Genomic DNA, 21,467 nt, shown 5'->3' with positions numbered 1-21,467 from the left:
TAGAAGGGAAGAAGCTAGGTAGATGGCATTAGGGCATTCTCCTGGCGGCTGCCAGACCACTGTGACTGGATTTCATTCCTCCTCTTGGAATGGGGACTGCTTGTGGGGCAGCTGGTGCTATATGGTGGTGTATCAATGTACAGCTCCGAGCTCCCTTCGCACTCCAAAGAGCCACCTGTGTTTTGTTTTTCCTTTAAACTTAAGAGAGAGGGAGATGCCTGCAACAAGAGCAAAAGGATGGCCAAGTGGGTTCAATTCCCTGCTCTCTGACAGACCACTTGTATGACCCTGGCCAAGTCACTTAGCCTCTCTGTGCCTCAAAGAGTCCTGTGACACCTTATAGACTAACAGACGAATTGGAGCATGAGCTTTCATGGGTGAATACCCACTTCGTCGGATGCATGTAGTGAAAATTTCCAGGGGCAGGTATATTTCCACTACATGCATCCGACGAAGCAGGTATTCACCCACGAAAGCTCATGCTCCAATACGTCTGTTAGTCTATAAGGTGCCACAGGACTCTTTGCTGCTTTTAGAGATCCAGACTAACACGGCTCCCCCTCTGATATCTGTGCCTCAGTTTCCCATCTGTAAAATGGGGGTGACAGCCCTGCCTCGCAGGCAGGTTGTGAATATAAATGCATTCAAGATCATGAGATGCTCAGTAAAAGCACCAATAAGCACCATAGATTATAGGGGACCATCAGGTCTACTACAGTTAAGGTTTACACCAGCTTTCTGTTTAAAGCTCAATTTTTCAAAGTGCCCTAAAACCTGCACAGTTACTCAGCTTGCCTTGAAATTTGGTGTGCATCATGGGCACATGGGGTATGGTTAAGGACCCAAATTTGGGGTCATTTGACCCAGAGATTCCCAAATTACAGACCTCGGAAGAAAAAAACACTTTTCTTAAAGTTGACATATTCTACCAATGTATTTTTGCCCAGACCTGGGGATCAGACCATGGCTCTGATCGTGGCACAAGGGAATGCATGACACCCACTGTCCCTCCAGAGGAGCAAAATTCAGACAGCGAGAACAAGTTTGCAAGTTAAATTCAGCCGGTTTGTGGCTGTTGCCCCTCTAAATGTAAGTAGAGGGAAGGTTCAAAGCCAACAAGAACCTCATTCTCCCAGAACCTTCCCCGAAAGGTCTGGATAACACTCTCCCTTCCCTGTTATTTTCCTTCTGTGCTCTCACCTCTGTCCTTCTGCATCAAATATATGGCCGAATGGGATGGGAAGAAAAGAGCAATTGCTCAAGATTAATCGAAAGAGGGGCAAATTTCATGCTGAAAACATTGGCTTGTGTTTTGAGAAATTCTCTGGCTTTTCACAGAGTTTAGTTTTTCCTGCATGAATTTCAAAGGTTTAAAAAAAAACCCACCCAAAACACAGCAGAAGTTCTGCCTCTCTGATCCAGGCAGTCTTGCAGCCAATCCGCTGGAGATAGGAGATACTGGCCTCTCTTTTAATCATGTCAGCCATCTCCTCTATGCAAGATTTATAGCCAATGGTTTTGTGCAATGCAGCATAGCTCCAGATTCTCCCCCATGCCAAGGCAAGGGATAGCAGAAGCAATCAGGGAATAGAAAATGCGGAAAACATAACTAACCCAGTGGGATTTACACATCGTGGTAGGGAATAAATCGCCCCCAGACGCTCCTTCTGTGCATGACCTTGAACTTGACGCATACTGCGGCGTTCTCCTTGTGCCTTTCAGAAATGAGCTTTTCCTCTCATGGAGATAAATCTAGACATAAACCCTAGATCTAGATATAAATCAGATTTTCCCAGTGGGCAGGGGCACTGAACCGATGTTTGGCCATGTTTGCAAAAGAGAGGGACTGGTATCTGGTTATGTACGGAGAAATAGCACCAAAATGTTTACAAAGCAAAGCAGAAGCAATAACTTGAGGAGAAAAACAACAGCTGGGATGGATACTTAATGGGTTACTCAGCAAATAACGATATACTGCGCAACTGCCAGTTTCTCCAGGAGCCATGTTTTCTTGTTTCCCCTGGAGCTTTTTCAAGAAAAGCTTTGGGGAGATTCTCTGCCATCTTGGGCTGAGATTTATCCCAGCTCCCCCAAGCTAAGCAGCATTTACCTGGATCAATATGCAGAGGGAAGGGCTGAGTGATTTAAAAGTACAAACCCAAAGTTAGGCTCCAAAATCCACATGTAGGCTCCTAAACAAGGGTTTTATTTTCAGACGTGCTCAGCAATCCAAAATTCCCTTTGAACTCCTTGGGGGCCATTGGATGGGCAGCACTTTTGAAAATCACGCCATTTATCCGGGAGCCTAACTCCAGGCTCCTATTTTTGAAAATCTCGGCCAAGACCTCTCAAGGAAACTGTGTGTGCTGCAAGAAGTGGTGCTGTTAATGCAGAACCCGGTGGGACAGTCTTTCCTTGGTCTGAGACTACTGCACTATTCCTCCAGCTGTGCTGCTGCAGGTGGTATCGTCAGGGTTAGAGGTACCACTTGGAGCCTGGTCACCTGCGATCATTAGAGTCCCCACCAAAGTTTTCATGAAAGTAAGGGGGTTAGTGTGAGAGGGCAGCCTGTCCCTTTAAGGGCCAGGTGGGCCTTGGGCTAGCCAGCCCTGTTCAATCAGGCCCACCTGTGCCATAATGAACTGCACATTACAAGGGTCTCCCAGCGCCCCTGTGAAGCTGGGCAAATAGAGATGGCTCTCAAAACTCTGTCCATTTCTCCCGCAGCCATCTCTCTGCCTCTTCCTACCCTCCCAGCGTGGAGTACCTGCACCACCCTGTCTGCTCTGCTCCGCAAGCCACTTCCCTCTCCTCATTCAAATGCCCAGAAAGACTCATTCCTCCTTCCAGGCCAAGGAGTGAGCAAATATGTAACAAGCCTCTTCATGGTTCAGCATGTCAACACAGGCCTCTGCCTTATTCCATCCTGTCAGCGCTCCGACACCAGTGTTAGGATCTCTTAATGAGCCCTGCAGTGCAGAACCTAGGTAGACCCACCTGTCTGCTCCGTGTCTGTTAGATGAGAAGCTCTGAAGGGTGGTCTGGGTTTTAGTTCTTGGACCTCGCAAGTCCACTGACAGTGCTTCATGGATCATAATAAACAATGCAATAAACAAGTCGCTAAAAATAACCATGATGAAAACCTTTGTGTAATTAGGAGAAAACAATCAGATGTGATTTCTGCTCATGCATTGTAATTTTAATGTATTATAAATGGGCTTATACATTATTGAGGCATACTGGAAACCCGTAACGTTTCTGCTATTTCTAGTTGTCGAGGTGTCTTGCCTGCTCTCCTTTTAGTCAATGTAATGATTGATTTGTTTTCCCCTCCATCCTGTAGTTGTTGGGATTCACGCTGGTTTCTAGTCAAATGAGAAATTTAATAAAGTAGAATTAAAGGAGATAAAGCATCTTTTAATAAAACTGAGGAATTGATGGCACGTTCCTCTGTAAGAATGGTCCTGTTTTCTTGCTTCTGTCCCAGTGAAAGCTGGGTCACTCCAGGTTTGATTCTGATTTCACTTATGCTGGTGTAAATCAGGAGCAGCTCTGCTGAGACGGATGGAATTATACTGGTGTAAACCCCAAGGATCTGAGATGAGAAAGAGGCCTGGAGTATTTACACAACAATTTACATCTGCAGTTATTAGCTAACAGCCCCGCTGCTGGAAAAAAGCAGGTAGGTATAATTGTCACTTTCCAAGGAAGAGAAAATTTGGGCAGGTTAACTGATTTGTTCCAGGCCACAGCAGTCAGTGGCAGAGCCAGGATTGGAGCAACTTGTGATCGTTCCTGCAGACCGGGTTTCTCTTCGCAACTGCTTATGCGTAAAGTACAACCCTCGGACTGTCACTGCACAGGGCTTGTCTACCCGAACAATCAGACCCCTGCAAGCTGGGGTGTGACTCTACCCCCATCGAACTGTCCGGGTGCGTCCAGCTGACGCCCGTTAGCAGCTTGTTCGAGTGCTTGGATCGAGCCCTCTTTGAAACGGGACTAGCTCAAAGAGCCCCACAAACCGGCTAGTGTGGCGTAGATTGACATCCCCACTTGCCATTGACTCACTGTCCACCTAGACAAGCCCTTTGTCTCCAGCGCAGTCGCTTGTCTCTCCAGGTGTAGGGACTGATTTGAAGGGCACAGACGCTGAATAGTTTGTTGCTGTGACCCTTTGTGTGCACCCTTCTCGATTCCAGCCCTCCCCACCCCCTTCTCCGCACGATGCCCTCTCGTATCACCATCTGCAAGCAGCGGGCCTGACAAGGAACCCAGGGAAGTCAGTTCTAGGCAGTGGGACAGCAGCGGGGCTGGAAAAACGCTCGTAAACAAAGGCAGAGGAAGCTTTGCTATAATACCGCAAGTGGTTCCCCCAGCCCAGCCAGCACTTCAGAAATCAATGGCGCAGCAACCAGGGCAGAGCGGAATTCAGAGACGGTTGCTCCAATTTTCCATCAGCTCCTTGACCCGTGCTGGGGAGGTACGGCTAGTGCGCCGCTCCCTGTGGCTTTGCTTTCCGAACTGTGCAATGGGAATTAGGATATTCACCAGGCCCCTTGGGAGATCCGGATGGCAAGAACTGGGTAAGAGCCAAGTCTGACTGTTTTCTCCTGTGCTGTAAGGAATCATGCAGTGGAGGTTGTTCTTTATTTATCATCCTTTACAGACCATCTAATGTCTGTTTAGTAGCATAGCGGGTGTGAGCTGTGCTGGCAATAGGTGTTTAAGGCATCACATCCGCCCCCAGCCTTTCCACCCCCACCAGCATCATCAGCCCTCTTGGTAAGTGCTGAGCAGCTCTGCCCGTACACCACCCCCCTGCCAATTCAGTCGTGGGCGGTAGGCCAGGGGCTTCCGTCTTCACCTGCACGAGGCTCCTCCTGAGCCGAGCCTGGGAGGGGAGCCTGGTTGGGTCACTCCCTGACGGTGGAAACTGGGCTGAGAACATGCAAGCTGGGTTTAAACCCAGGCCTTCTGTGACCCAGACCGCGGGCCTTAACGTGCTGCCTTACAGAAAAGCCTGTCTCAGGGAGGCTTTGGGGCGGGCACCACGTGTGATCTGTGCAGAACAATGCTGCTTATTGAGCGTCGCTGTCAGAGGCCACCTGTCCTTACAAAGCAGAACAAAAACCTCCAGGGGCAGGGGGAGGGGAGAGGGTGACACTATGATGGCTCCTGGGCACAGCAGGGGAAGTTATTAGTCATTCCTTAATATACAGTGAAACCTGGTATAAAAGAAAACAGGGCGGAACTAGCTAATGACATGGATGCTACAGCAGCCAGTTATGAGACCCGGCTTCAGCACCCCGCCCAGCGATTGTAAAGCTCCTTTGTCTGTCTTAGGTGTTCAAGCCACTGGTCTAAGCTCTATCACCGGGGAGGAACGTGGCCCAGCAGCGTCTGCCGGACGCTGCCCGTGTCTCCGAGGAAACGCAGCAGCAGGAAGGAGCGGGCTACAAAGCTATGGAGACGTGTCCGGTGGATATCCCAAAGAGCTCGGCGGGAGCCTAACAGTGCTGCCACTGGGCGCCCGGGGCACCCGAGCCATTTGGAACATCCCGCCCGCAGCGCTAGGGGCTCTGACGACGACACTGAATCCATCTTCCGCCGCCATGTTGTTGATGTGACGACGTTTCGCTGAAACCTGCGACTCCTTGTTTCTTTACCAATACGTAGGGCCCTGCCAAAGTCACGGCCATGAAAAATGCGCCAGGGACGGTGAACTCTGGTCTCCCGCCGTGAAATCCGGTCTTTTGTGCGCTTTTAGCCTATACTGTACAGATTTCACAGCGGAGACCCGCGTTTCTCAAATGGGGGGGCCTGACCCAAAAGTTGCAGGGGGGTCACAAGGTTATTTTAGGGGGGTCACAGTATTGCCGCCCTTACTTCTCCGCCTCCTTCAGAGCTGGGTGGCCGGAGAGCAGCAGCTGTTGGCTGAGCACCCAGTTCTGAAAGCAGCTCCCGGCCAGCAGCAACACAGAAATAAGGGTGGCAATATCATACCAGGCCACCCTTTCTTCTGCGCTGCTGCCTTCAGAGCTGGGGGGCTGGACAGTGGCAGCTGCTGAGGAGGGCCCAGCTCTGCAGGCAGCAGCACAGAAGTAAGGGTGGCAATACCAGACCATGCACTCCCTACTTCGGCGCTGCTGCTGGGATCCCGGCCGGCAGCCGCCGCTTTCCAGCAGCCCAGCTCTGAAGGCAGCGCTGCCGCCAGCAGCAGCGCAGAAGTGAGGGTAGCAGTACCGCAACTCCCCTACAATAACCTTGCAAACCCCCGCCCCCCCCCCCACACAACTCCTTTTTGGGTCAGGACCCCTGCAAACAGAACACTGTGAAATTTCAGATTTAAATAGCTGAAATCATGAAATTGATGATTTTTTAAATCCTATCACTGTGAAATTGACCAAAATGGACTGTGAATTTGGTAGGGCCCGACCCATACACTAGGGGAGAAGGTTTGGAAGGGAGCCCAGGGCTTGGAGATCTCTTCTGCTCCTGCCATGCCCAGTGCCTAGGAGTTTATCCACATGGCCTGTCAATAGCCCTGATAAAGTCTGGGGTGAGATGGAATCTGGGGCAGTTCTCAGCTCCGGGAGTGAGTGATTGGTCAGTTACAAAGACTATCAAGATGCTTTAACAAATCTGTTCTTGGCAGGCCACCAAGTCACTTCCTTTGATTTTCCTCATCACTTGGATTTCCAGCAAGTGAGCAAAGTAGAGACACAAGCAACCTGGCATAGGCCACAGCTGGGGTGGGGCTCCATTCCGAGATGCCCAGGACAGCAAACCCTACGCTCAGATGCCGAGCTGCTGTTGCAACCAACCAACCAACCCTCGTTAAGCATGATTAAACTCAGCGACACTGATTAATCAGATTCATTTGTACAACCACCTCGGTAAATAAGACCAGAAGAACAGCAGGATATATTGAAATGAAGATGAATGTCAGCAGCAGCAAAAACATCCACTGGGGAAAATAAATTTCAGACGTGACTTTTATAGGCTTGGCTACTTTTCGTTTTCCATTATGCTGAGCTCAGCATCCCGCTTCCAATACAAGGCCAAAGAAACCAGCTCTGTTGTTGATTTAAATGACTTGTCCCTGGATAATTCAGTCTAAATACATATTCATTAGGCTCCCTCAGCTCTAAGGGAGGGTTGTGTCTCCTGATCTGTCAGGTGTTCAGTCTCAAATGGGGAACAGAGGTTTCCTTGGAATAATGATGAGCTCTCGCTTTTTTTTCTTTTTATTTGTACACAACTTTCAGAGAGGCCCGTTTTCTAGATTTTTTTAAATTGGGTGGAGGAAACCACGAAGCAGCTGGGATCATGCTGGAGAGAGTGAATTGTTGTTTGACTTAGGTGCATTGTCCCCATGTGGTGGTGTAAATTGTGTGTAAGATGCTTGGGTCATCCCTGTTAGAAACAGCTCCAGCCTGCCACTCTCTCCCAGGCTAACACATTTGCACCTTTCACCCGCCAAACGGCCTGTGCATTAGGCCATTAACCTGCCAGATGTTACACCAGCTGCTGCAGGGCTGAGCTCTGAGTTATTCTCTTCTTTGCTCCCATGCCAAGCCAAGCCCAGTTTGCTGGGATGATGCTGGCTGGCCAGAGCGAGTGACCTCTCTAGATGGCAGAGATGAAGATGCCAGTGTGGGGCTCACAGGGTGGGTGAGGGGATGCAGCCAGACGTGGCCTCCCCAGGGCGGACCCAGGAGGGGAAATAAACCCAGAGAGATGCAGTGGCTTTAGCAAAGAGGGACGTTCTCTGCCTGCTCCGACTCCTCATGGAAATGAAACCCAGGGAAGCGGAGCAGCCTTGGGGGAGCTGGATGGCTCAGGAGCAATGGAAACGGGATACAGAGGCTTCCATCCCGAGGCTGGCAGGGACTGAAGGTTGCTCCCACCTGACGGCTCTTCAGGCCCTAAGAGAAATGAATCTGGTCACTTCCCTAGGGGCCACTCTCCTCATCACAAAAGGCATCGTCAAATTGTCTCCTTTGCTGGGAGTCTCCAGAGAGAGGCCAGGGACTGAATGGGGCTTGGGCTGAAGTCCTGACGCTCTTAGGATCTGCTCACGAGCCAAGCCCCATCTTCCCATAACTGCTGACTAGCTTGGATGAATAACGTTTGGACTCTGGCTTGTTTGGGAGCTAATCACCCTATAGGAACCCAGGAACTGCCAGCCTGGATTAGACCCAGGTGAGTCTAGTCCAGGCCCCTGTCTCAGAGGGAGGCAGCAGGGGTAGGATGGTGGAGAGGTGTGTGTGCACTGGGGAGGGGGGGTAGCAGACGGTGCTGCAGGCCAGGACTGAGGGGCACTGGCAGAGCTGTGTCGGGAACCTACCCGCTTTGCTCCAGCCCCTGCCTTCTAGGCATTGAACAACACACAGTGAGCCAGCCCCAGCTGCGTTGGCCTGAGCTCGGCTCCGTCCCAGCGGCATGCACGGAGCCATCCAAGCACGCTTAGTTCCACAGCCGGCAGCTCCCTGCCTGTGTAATGGTTTGGGGCGAGGCGTGAGCAATGAGCTCACCAGGCAAGCGTCCCATCAGTGATTTATCACCAGTGCAGCGTGGTCAGGTGCAGGCTCTGAAGCAGGAACATCCCAGCCCTGGCCCAGGACGGTGTCTCAATGCAAATCCCCATTGCTGTGTGAAATAACAAAGGGACACTGGCACTGGCACCCCTGAGGGGGTTGTTTCCGGGGGTATCTTGGTAACACTCCTTGTTCGGATTTGCAGCCCCCGAATTTGCGGGCGCTCCCCTCCCCTGTGCAGCACGGAGCTCTCCGAAGCAGAATGGCTGCTGGTTCTCCCCCCACCCCCACCCCCAGGGGCAATATGTCTGCACCAGCCACAGCATAGAGCTGTGGCTAACCACCAGAATCCAGCCTCCCCTCCGGAAAGAGGAAATTGCATGCAGATTTCCAGCCTCCACTGGCACTGCAAACACACACGCCGCCTTTCCAAGGCCAATGCTTTACGATGCATCTTGTTCCACCGTGGTGCGGGTTTTGCTTTTGTCTAAACACCTGGTAATTGGTAGCTGCGAATACAGGCTCAGTCCAAATGATCCGTTCTTTGAGCTCACTGCAAATATAGATTAAACTCACGACGAGACTTCTGGCAGCTTCGTGTTTATTGGAGAGGAAATGAGAAAGCAAGGCCTACCGCCTAGTCTCCGTTTCATTACCCCACACAAGCCTTTCAGTTTTGGGGCAGAGAGGACGGGGCTTCGAAAAGAGGAAGCACTGTCGCTGCTGCCAAAGGGCACTGCTTTAAAGACGAGAGTCGACAGCAGAGAGCTGCAAACCTGCAGGCTAATGGGAAAGCACAAATCAATAAACAAACAGACAGGTGGAAATTCCAGAATGGGATAAAGGCCGGTGGCAAAGAGCAGGCACGGGAGAGAAAGGGAGGAGAGGAAGCAATGCTGGAAAAGGAGACACGCTCCTAGAAAAGAACCGGCAGGAGAGAGGGCAGCAGAAGGCAAAGCGAAGGGGATGGAGCAGCTCTACCGAGCGGCTGGTGCAGGGCGTTACTCCAGCAGAGTGCGGACGGTGCGGGGCAGCCCGCTTGCCGCAGCGTGTGATCCTTGGAGAGGCTCCAGACAGCTCCCAGTCTGAACTCTCCTGATCCAAAGCCCCCGGGAGTCGATGGGAGTCTTTGCACTGGGCTTTGGAGCAGACCCTGTGTTTGCAAAGCTCATGGCTGTCTCAACAGCTGTTCTCTTCTCCAGCAAACACTTTCAACTTACAAACCAAAACGCACCCCCAAGGCGTCCGAGCAACCCACGAAGCACTGGGGAGGCAAAGCCAGCAGCCACATCCAGAGTAGGGGTAGGGTCAGGATCTCAGACTGAGCCAGAGTTTGGATTTGAATCGAATGGCACCAGAATCTCTCCAGATTACCTGCTCTTTCAAGACTCCTGCCATCTTGGGCTGAAATAAAGCCCTTAGAAATGGCACCCGAAACAAGCCAGTTGAGGATACAGGGAGGAAACACAAAATGGAGCAGTGAATTTGGATCTTGGGATTCAGACTGCCTGCCTGCTCGTGTGCCCTTCCGATGCTGCTTCTCCGCTCTGCATGAGGCACATCTTGTCCTTGGGGGGCTACCTTGAGTGCAAGCTTCGAAAACCAGCCTTTTTTTCCCGACAACTGTATTTTTCACAAAGAAATTAGCCCGACATTTCATTTGTTGGGTAATGTTCAACTCCATTCAATGCTTTATTGAAAACACTGTTGACACCTTTTTGGGGCCCAGGCGTCCCTCTCATGCTAATAAGGTGCTGGAGCAGGAGATGAAGTAGCCTGCTTTGAATAATGGGATGAGAATGAAGTGGCTGGTCTGGTTTTCACATCAGGCCCAGACGTGCTCAGCATTGCTAAGCAGTGGGAGCTTTGTGGGAGCTCCTGATGGGGCGTGGGATTTTCAGGCAAGAACAACGGAGGCTGGATTTTAACCTGTACCTGTTTTCAAAACACCTGAAACGACGACTTCTGGTCTAGCAGAGGGAAAGAAAACCGGCCCGAAAACCGCTCTTCCACAGCTGCTGCGGCGGTTTCCTCTCCATTGTTTTATCAGGCTTTCTCCCCCCGGCCTCAGTGCGAGGCTCACAGAGCCCGCCCGTGCCGCCCAGCACGAATAAATCCAGTGCTGTGAATAGGCAGAAGAGGGGAGCAGCGGAACTGGCGGAAACATGGGCTCATTCTTCACACCAGCAACATTTTACCCCATGAGCCGTGCACTGGATCAGCGCACGGGAGGCAGAGCTGGGCCCAGAGATAAGAGTCCCTGGGCTAATCAGCCGCTGCCGCAGCTACATGCTGTGATTATTTGGTACAGCGGTGCCTAGACCGGTGCTTTTTCAACCTTTTTTTCATTTGCGCCCCCCTAAATCATTTCGAAAGGAGGCGTGGACCCCTCTGGGCAATCTTAGACCTAGCCTGTGGCCCTGCAGGAGTCCGTGGGCCACAGGTTGAAAACCACTGGCCTAGAGGATCCAGCTGAGACCAGGGGGCCATCCTGGCAGGTGCTGTACAGAGGCATGGAGGGAAGCAGGGCCTGCACCTAAGCGCTTACAGTTAACCAGATAAAAGGTGGGAGAGGCAGCAAAAGTCACAGGATGGCACCCAAAGTCGCCGGGCAAAGCCAGCCTTCTGCCTCCCAGTTCAGAGCCACAGCCATTCGACCCTGCTGTTCGCACCGGCTTGTTTCACATGCTAATTCTTTTTTATGCAGTGATGGGTTAGCGGGCCAGAGGGTCAGGGCACAAACCCGGCTGCCACAGATCCTGGGTTCTATTCTCATCTCCACCAACAACCATGGGCAAGCTAGCCCGTAACCCCGCGCCTCAGTTTCCCTATCTGGCAAATGAGAAGACTGATCCTGAGCCTCCTTTTATGAAGGGCTTTGAGAGCCTCCATTCAAATGTATCATCATCAACATTTTGAAATGATCAAAACGAAATGTTCGATTGGCCCGATCCAGAGTTTTGGTTTGCGAAAAATTTTCATGATTTCAACTTTGTGGTCTGTTTCAGGGTGGGAAGAAATTCAAACTCTCCGCATCTCATGTGATGGGAAAATCATTTCACTTATAACCCTATGTGGGAAAAGTATGTTGTTTATCATCTAGTATTCCTATGTATTTATATACATGCCTGGAATCTGCACATGGTAATAGAGAGACACATGGGAGGCAGTTAATCCATTTGTTGCAGGCTGATCCTGAGAGAACCGTAGTCCAGGCATGTGACTTCCAGACTGGACTGTAAACAAACCCAGTAGCTGTGATGGGTTCGATTTTGCAAACCTCACTCGCAGGGGAGGCGAGGTTGTTTTGCAAAGGAGGGCAGCGGTGGGTCCCATTTCAGGATGGGAAATCTCCAGTTCTTGCATGACAGGAAATCCATTTCCTGCCCAGCTCTCGTTACGTATGCTGGTCTCAGCTTGGGAAAGTCTCCTCCATCACATCCCCAAAGCAGAGCGAGATGGGACGAGGCACAAATGGTATCTTGCCATCTCCTCTCAGTTTAAATGACCTGGTTGCATGGAGAGTTCGTTTGGGCTGCTTGCAGTTGATTCTGCTTTTGCCAACAAAGGAAGGGGAGTGATCCAATGTGAGGGCCGGCTCCAGGTTTTTTGCCACCCCAAGCAAAAAAAAAAAAAGCCGGAGTGCCGGAGTGCTGCCTCTTGAAAAGTGCCGCCTCAAGCACATGCTTGGGACACTGGTGCCTAGAGCTGGCCCTGTGCCTAGAGCTGTGCGCCTGGGTCGGGTTACCAGCGCAGACTGATCTGGGGACCCTTCCATTTAAAACCATGAAGCATCTGCTACCTACAAGCCAGGTCTCTAAGGCTATGTCTACACTGCAGTTAGACACCCCCCGTTGGCTGGCCCGTGCCAGCTGACTCGGGCTAAGGGGCCACTTAATTGCAGTGTAGACTCTTCTGGGCCTGGGCTGGGGCCTGGGCTCTAAGACCCTGAAAGGTGGGAGGGTCCCAGAGCTCAGGACCCTGAGCCAGAACATCTACACAGCAATTAAACAGCCCCTGAGCCCAACCCCGAGTCAGCGGGCACGGCCCAGATGCAGCTTTTCCTTTGCCGGACAGCACCTCATCTAGAGATTTGCCTCGTTTTACAACAGGCTGCATAAAAACCACTAACGCAGTCAGTGCACACTGCAATTTCATATAATGGCATGTTTATATGGCTCCGTATACTAGGCACTGAAATGCAAGTACAATATTTATGTTCCGATTGGTTTATTCTATAATTCTATGATAAAAACGAGAAAGGGGGCGATTTGTCAGGAACAATGTGGCTGTGACACTTCTGTATTTTGACGTCTGATTTTTGCCAGCAAGTGGTTTTTAAGTGAGGTGAGACTTGGGGGTACGCAAGACAAATCAGACTCCTGCAAGGGGTACGGCCGTCTGGAAAGGTTGAGAGGAGCAGACTGATCCATGTATTTCTCCTAGACACCACTAGAGGGGGACAGAGCGCCACACAGAGTGGGTGACCGAGCACCTGGATTGAGGCCATCGTAGATTGTGGAGATAAAAGGGTCTGAATTCCGGGAGAGAGCCTGGACGTGTAAGGGGGGCAGTAGGGTGACCAGACAGCAAGTGTGAAAACCTAGGACGGGGGTGGGGGGGGGAATAGGGGCCTATATAAGAAAAAGACCCAAAAATCAGGACTGTCCCTAAAATCGGGACATCTGGTCACCCTAGGCGGGAGTCTGATCTCAAGGCCCTCCCCCCGCCGCGATGTGTGAATTTGGAGTGAAGTGGGAGCCAAGAGATTTAGGTGCGATTTCTGGCTCTGCCCTAGACTTGGTGCATGACACTGGGTAAGTCGCCTAACCTCGGGCCCCTTCTCCCCAATCCCCCAATGAGGGGGGATGAAAGAATTCCTTTCTCCCACGCTCTGTCTGGCTTAGCCGGGTAGGGCTTGTTCAGTAGCGCTTTCAGCGTGTGTTGTACCCTAACTCCGTGAAGTTAATGGGTCACAGGTTCAAAGCATGTGCTCCAGTGTTTTCATGACTCAGGCCCCAGGACCGTAAGCTGGTCAAGGCAGGCGCTGTCTCTTGTATCCGTACAGCAGCTGGCACAAAGGGGCCTTGATCTTGCACATAAAAAGCAATAATATTAAACGGCCAAGTGCTTTCCATCCAATTGAATGAGACGGGCGCTTTTGCTAGCGGCTGCTGTGTGTCCCTTCATTTTAAACACCACGCACCCTTCCAGCGATACGCTCCCTGACAAGCCCCCGCTTCTCCTTGTCACAATTCAGATTGTAGCACAGCTTTGGTTCTCCTGTTCAGTCCTCCTGCACCACGTGAAACAAGCTTTCAATTAGCCTCTTAAATGATGGCTTTGAAGAACAATTACAGGGAGCTGCATTAAACTGTTTAAATACGTCTCGCTTGGAATCCAGAGTGAATTCTTTGCAAACGTTCCCGAGAACCAGCTTTTACTGAAGGCTGCTTTGTAACAATTGCAGAACTGCCGCACGAAATCACATTTTCTCTCATCCTCTGCTATGCTCTGAACTGGGGTTGGCTGGGATACGGTCCCCTTCAAAGTGAGTATTTAAATGGATGCTGCTAAAAGGTGGTGAGGCAGTTTAATTCCATCGCCAAGGTTTGCAAACCCTAAATCTAGGCTCCGAGATCCACACTTAGGCACCTCCAGAGGCAGTATGGTCTAGTGGATAGGGCGGGGGCGGGGGGGCTAGGACTCAAGATTTGAGTTCTTTTCCTGGCGGTGCCACTGATTTACCATATAAACTTGGGCAAGTTACTTCATCTTTGTGTGCCTTTGTCCCCCACCACACACACCTTGTCTGCTTAGGTTTCAGAGTAGCAGCCGCGTTAGTCTGTATTCGCAAAAAGAACAGGAGGACTTGTGGCACCTTAGAGACTAACACATTTATTTGAGCATAAGCTTTCGTGGGCTACAGCCCACTTCATTGGATGCACAGAATGGAACATATAGTGAGGAGATATAGATACATACAGACCATGAAAAGGAGCTAAACTAGAGATGCAGCTGCACCGCTGGACTCTCTGCCAGTTCACACCCCTCAATGACATATTCACACCCCGAGTGACATAACTTATGTCAATTTACGCTGTATTGTAGCATAGCCTCCCCTCTGGTGTGTGCATACACAGAACCCACCGCGACGGGGCCTCCCGGGGTTACTGGAATAACAACTAAGTGGCCTGATTTTCAGAAGTCCCCAGCTCACTGAGAACTTGTCGGGTGATCAGCACTTTTGAAAATCAGATAACTCGTTAAGGTGCTTAGAGGTGGATTTAGAAGCCTCGCTTTAGGCTCCTAACTTCCGAAAACCTGGGACATATTTTAAAACACAATGTTTTCGGAAAGGAAAAGCTGCTCCTGTTGTTCTGATCCGGTCCTGCTTCCTAAGAAACCGCAAAAGAACGTCTTTAATCTCTGTGTATCTAGCACCTATTTAAAAAAAAAAAAAAGACGTTCAACTGAGCTCAACTCTGAGAGCATCTGGGACTAGCTCAGCACTTTTAAAAGTACAGATGCTTCTTATGAAGCACTGGAATGGGTTCTCTAGGGAGGTGGCGGAGTCTCCATCCTTAGAGGGTTTTAAGGCCCGGCTTGACAAAGCCCTGGCTGGGATGATTTAGTTGAGCAGGGGGTTGGACTAGATACCTCCTGAGGTCCCTTCCAACCCTGGTATTCTATGATTCTATGATTCTGTGGGTCAAGCTCTATTGAAAATCTTCCCCAATCAATTGTGGCTGCTGAAAACCAAACTGGTACCCAATGTTTTGTTCTCTTGTGCGCCCTCTGCTGTCTGACTCCTACACTCTCCTTAGCCCTGCATTGGCATCGCTGACAAAAGAAACCCTTTGAATACATATATACCAGCTAGCACGGGGTGATGTATACAGTAGAAAGCTCTGTGTTCATTTTAATCTCTGTTAGCCACAGAGGAGGAGGGAGGGGAGAAATGAATCCAGGGGATGAGGTGTGGAAAAGGGCAAAAACTGGGAAGAAGTGAACGGTTATTTCCAAGGACGTGCCCGGAAAGGAGACGGCCTAGCCCATTGTTCATCGATGGAATAATGAAATGCTCATCTATGCGCATTGACTGCCTACATACATTTCCCATTACACACTAATGGAGAAACAGACACTCAGCCAGACGGGAAGCTTTTAATTCTCATTCGTGTAGGATGCCTGTGTTCCCATACAGTGCCCCTGCAGCTATCTACGATCTGTCAGCAGGACAAGGCTCCCTCCACCTTATGTATGGAAACCTTATGTAGGGATTTATAATTACGCAAGTGAGCCTTCGCACAGGGAGCAGAGAAGGAGCACTGCTCCGTTTAATGGCCCTTTCGGGAGCCTGGCTGACTCGTATGAAACCCGGGAGCTGGCTAGTGATGGATAAGCCCTGGGCAATCCTGAGCGAAGGATCAAATTCTGCTCAGGCGCTGGTGTAAATCTGGGGTAAGCCTATTGGAGCCTGTGCTGTTGTGATTTACAGCCGCGTAAATGAGAACCGGTTTTGGCCCCAAGGAAGGCAGAGCCTGTACGAAGCACAAGGAAATCCAAGCCAGTGGAGCCCAGGGAGTTGGATAAACAATACTTCTGTCTCCAGCCTTTGGCTCCTGCAGCCTTTCAGCTTTGAGGAAATTCCAGCTGAAATATTTAAATTGGTTCCCACTGGATCCAATCAGCCAATTTGGGTTTGGGAACAGAGCAGTGTGTGTATTGGTCAGTTGATTCCTTTGACTACTGGTTCCTGGGACTACTGCTCCTCCAGTCGAAACCTGTGCAAACAAGAATAAACCAACACAGAGTCAAAGAGAAAGCAAGTCTGAAATCCTGGTTCCACTGAAGTCAATGGCAAAACTCCCCTCAATTCCAGAACGCCAGAATCCCCTGGATTCATTTCTCAAGAGAGGCCGGCTGAAGGCTTTTAAGGGAGTTCACTGTAATTGTCACCAGGATGAAATAAAAGGCAAACCATCTGTCAGCCCAGATTGTGCTCTGGAAGGATCTCCCAATGCAGCAGCACTCCTTCCTTCGCAAGCAGAGATGGGCTGGGAGGGGACTAGGTTCAGGTTTGCAAAGCCTGACGCAAGAGGAGACATGGCTCAGATCAAGATCCCACATATCTGAACACTGATTCTCTTCCCCAGAAGTACTGAAGGAGCATCTGGTTCCAGCCAAGGCCAAGGGAGCTGCTTATATATACATAGTCATTTCTCTTTGTGGCACTTTCACCCAAACTGCAGCATGTGGTTACTGAGGTGACCTCCTGGAATCTGCCTCACTTGATTTGGGAGCTGGCTGTGTATGAACAAGCAGTGAAACAGATACAATGGCCAAATCCTGAGAGGGCCAACCCATCATTAGCCATTGTTCACGTAGGACCTACACAAAGCCATTCCGCGGGGGCTGCCTCTCAGGATTTGGCCATTTCATTCTAATAAAACAGTGCAAATTACTGGCCTCATGCAAAGAGCCCTGTGAGATTGGCTGTTACATTCAACACCACCGTGGGCAGATTAACACAGCCCTTGCTTAGCCTTCCCTGGGCCATTGCTTTGTGTTAATGTGGCAGTGATCTACACGGTAATCAAGTATCAGAGGGGCAGCCGTGTTAGTCTGGTTCTGTAAAAGCAGCAAAGAATCCTGTGGCACCTTATAGACTAACAGACGTTTTGCAGCATGAGCTTTCGTGGGTGAATACCCACCACTACACGGTAATATCATTCCGAAGACATGTCGGGGGCAATTTCTTTTGCTCTTTATTTACGCTGCTAAGTGCTTAACTGTAACTTGAATGGCTTTGGGGAAATCTTCCCTGCCCATGTTTTCAATTCCTTCCTCTTTGCTGGGCTAACTAGTCACTAGTGAGCATTGCTTGCAGCACTGCTGATATGTTTGCAAACTTGATTAAAACTAATGAAACAAACAAACAAAAATCCTATCAAGAAGTCCTGGACACAGTTCCCTAATGTGGTTTAGCAGCTCGTCAATATGGTAATTTGATTCCATAGCCATCAGTGGCCTTCTTATAGCATCCCCTTGTCTGTTTAAAGGGACAAGAAGGCTTTCAATGGTATATTTACATAGCTCGCTTCATCCCAGGGTTTTTACATGCATAAAAAACTGAGCCATAAACTGTCCACATGAATCATTCCGCCAACCACTGCAATGCAGATACCTCTGGACTGAAACACAGCAGCTGTTCAGTAACATGGTACAACAGTATAGGCTGGGTTTAAATTCTCACCAAGTATTTCCTGGGGCTTAGGACTTCAGCCCCCCGGGGCATGCTGGAGCTCCCGCAGACTTGAAAATACTTCCCAGAGCTTCGCTGAATTTAAGCCCTGAGTATAGGATAGAAAGTGACAAAGAAAATAGTTGGGACCAATTCTGTGTTGGCAAAGAGAGAGAGACCGGGTGGGCTGCAGAGGTCTTAGACTGTAAAGTCGTCAAGGCAGGCGCCATCTCTTGCTGTGTGTCCTAGCTTCCTAGTTTCACAGAGTTTAAAGCCAGGAGGGACCATTCGATCACCAGTCTAAGCTCCTGGTATCACAAAAACTGGAGTTAGATTAAAGCGTGGCAGTCCTCAGGCGACTGAACTGTGAGCCACGAGCACAGAACAGGAGAGATCGAGGCCCTTCCAATGTCTGTACAGTGCTTGGGCCTAGCACCAGGGGGCCCAAATCTCAGATGGGGCCCCTGGGCCCTACTGAAATGTTATTACTACGTATAATACTGGATCCTAGGAACACACTAGATCCATTTAAGACTGCAGGGGGAGGGAATTTCCAGTGTCCCAGGGTAATCTAGCCATTAGTGCCCATACCCAGGAGAAGTCCCATGATTATTACTTGCTTACGTTGGGGTTTGGTTTGGTTTTTTGCTTAATGGCAGAGGCCTGATTATGAGTCACTTTTAATCACCAAATCCTATTACAGTCTTAACGAGAAATTGTGAATAGGAATCATAATAGAATCCCATTAAATGGCTTATCTGCATTTCACAGAGACCCAATGATTTACCCTAGCACAACAACTCAGAGGTAGCAAACCTTCGTAGGCCTGGTCTGCACCGAAAACTTAGCTCAACCTCGCTACATTGCTCAAGGCCGTGGGAAAATGTTGCACCCTGTGTGATGGAGTTAGGTCAGCCTAACCCCCAGGGCAGATACAGCTGGATGGATGGAAGAACTCTAGCTTCAACCTCGCTGCCACCTCTCCTACATCCCCTTGCCATCTGTGTAGGAAGCATCTACACCACGGTGCTGCAGCAACCCCACTGTAGTGTAGACATACCCACAGCATCACCCCCTTGTGCTAATAGGCAGGCTAGCTGAAATGACCTAAGCACATTTCCAGAAAGGTAGGTTTGTTAACCCTGGCATAGCCACATTCCTCCCTGGCTTATTCAATCTACACCCCTCACCACAGTTTCAGCTGGATTCAGTGTTTTTCTGCATGTATTGTTCTGAACCACCGTGTAATATTGCTGTGACGCAGCTGCCATGTGTCACCCCAGAGGTGGCTGCATTTCAGTGGTGAGTGGGGTGATCTTTCTGCGACCTCTAATGGCCGTGCACTTCTGCAAAAGCCAGGGAGTGGAAAGGTTGCTGATCTTCCTCCAGGAGTTTTCTGGGTGGTCCTTTGTTCTTCCTGATGAGAGGACAAACTGAGGTAGGGCTGGCTGAGGGTGGTTCATTTCAAGCCCAGCAGCCTTGACAGGGTCCCTTTAAGGGCAATATGATAGTGAAGGTGCCTTGTGTAAGATTCAATGCTCTCCTTAGCCTAGGTCCTGATCCAGAGCTCAGTGACGGTAATGGGAAGAGTCCCATTGGCTTCAGTGGGTTGCAGAGCAGGCTCAGAGTGCTCAGCCCTGCTCCTATTATAGTCAATGATGAGATTCAAAAAGGGCAGGATCAGGCCCATAGTTCATAAGTCTGGTCCATACTGACAGGGCAATGTGGACCTTGAGGACGGTCTGGCAAGGTCGCCACCTCTCATGAGTGTGTGGTGCATCCTGTGATAGCTGGTGGTTTTCTTAAAGCCCCAGCTCCTGGAGTCATGTGAACACCTGATAATCACAGCTTCCAGTTATACAAAAGGGGACATGTCTAGCACTCATGGTTATGGAGCAATGCCTGAAGATGTGACCTGAGTGAACATGAAAGGCTCAGAACCCAGAGGCAAAGAAAGAGAATTCAACATTCATTTTAAAATGTTTTTTAGGGCCCGACTCACGATTTTTGAAGGCTTGGGGTTTGCAGCACTGCATTTCTAACATGGGTCACCTTTTCCACAGGTTTCCTTTTGTTTGTTTTCTTACTAACCAGGCCCACCAGGTGGTGGTGATTTTGAGTGGCAGCCTCAGGCTTATAGCCTGAACAAGAAAACTATATGTAAGATCTGTGGCTGTGGGACACAGACACACAGGAAAGAAAGCAGAGTCTTGGAGAAGCAGCAGTCAATAGCCTGGGTTTTAGAAACCTGGATCTGTGCATTCATGGATACAGGGAAGTGTCCATTATATGGAATAAGAGATTTCATATTGAAGCAGAGATGTAAGCTGGGTTGCTGTGCTCACCAATAGCTTTCGCCCAAGAGATCGGCTCCTTCCTTCCCATATCATTAAAACACAACCTCCAAAACAGGCCTGGAAATCCCAGCTGCAAACCTGGGAGATCCACAAGCTCCATACAAGTGTATCATTCTTGCCCAAGCCCCAGCAATTGAGTTTGTGTTTGCCCAGCTGTCCTTCACAAACCTGTCCACAGCTTCATCTGGATCTGGGATTCTTCCTCACCTGATGTCCAGGACTGTCGCACAGTGTTGCTGTGTGCTGTTAAACAGTAGCTTTGTTCTGCCCAAGAGGTAGCTGCATTTACTAGTGGGTGGCCTGGACAGTATATAAAGCACATCAGATCTTTCAGGCACTGTATACACCTAAGGTATTGTTTGAAAAATAGATATAATTTATTTGAAAACATATTCCATTTCAAGAGCAAAATGATCTGAACCTTAATTCCCAGTCTTCTGTCCAAGAGTTAACCTCAAATAATATATCAAGATTCTTTGTTGGATTTTTAAAACAACAAACCTTTGCTGTTTCTGTACGTGCTTAAACACTGAAAGCCCGAATGTTCAAGTTTTTCTGGGGCACCTTTATTCTGACTCCTACAAATTGACTGTTCTGAAAGCTTCGTTTAGAGGAAATGCCATTAGAAAGCATCGTTCTTGAGAGACAGGGTCCCCTGAATGCCATTAGTCTGCAGCCATTGCATTTCAATTGGTTTTGCCCATTTGCCATTTAGCCGGGGAAAGGACGGATGGAGTGTTGCTGGAGGTTTTGTCTGTGAAGTGAAAACTGCCCTTATAAATAAAAGAACGCGTCTAGCCTCTCTGTTTCTCCCGCCTTGCCATTACTTTGCTCCAGGGCCTAGAAGCAATGTGCAGTCAGCGGGAATGCACGTAATGAAATTCTTGCAGGCCTCCGATTTAACCTCTGCTTATTGGAAGGGAAAAAATCTACGAATGAAACAACAGCACTTCAGAAAAGCTCATTTTGAAAAACCCCTTCAGTAGTTTCCCCCTTGGTGCCATCGATTCCCTTTGTAACGTGACCAAGAAATGATCAGGCTGCCTGGCACAAAATGCCTCCTAGTCCTCCTTGTCAGCTGGTGGCAGAACAGAAAGCAACGTCTGTATGAAATATAGAGCTGTCCAGGGACAGTGCCTGCAATCAAGGGGGTCTGGAACAATTTGTATAATGAGGGGTGCTGAGAGCCATTGAACCAAACTGTAAACCCTGTGTATAATGGAAACCACTTCAAGCCAGGGGTCGTGGTAGCACATCAGCACACCCCTAGTTCCAGCACCTATGCATGCAATGCCGCTGGGTTGCCAGGTAGGGTGACCAGAT

General features: G+C 49.7%; 1 long non-coding RNA gene across 1 annotated transcript in view; it reads left to right on the top strand.

The window, feature by feature from the left end:
- The first annotated feature begins 973 nt into the window (after positions 1-973).
- The window catches only part of LOC120387984, a 41,784-nt gene continuing 21,290 nt past the window's right edge, over positions 974-21,467 (top strand). The window contains exon 1 of the long non-coding RNA XR_005590469.1: positions 974-1,089. This is a non-coding gene — a long non-coding RNA (uncharacterized LOC120387984). The remainder of the gene's footprint in view (positions 1,090-21,467) is intronic.

This window comes from Mauremys reevesii, linkage group 21 (genome assembly GCF_016161935.1).
Source record: "Mauremys reevesii isolate NIE-2019 linkage group 21, ASM1616193v1, whole genome shotgun sequence".
NCBI lineage: Eukaryota > Metazoa > Chordata > Testudines > Geoemydidae > Mauremys > Mauremys reevesii.
Note: the sequence above shows the minus strand (reverse complement) of the source record. Positions and strands in the feature narration are given on the sequence as shown.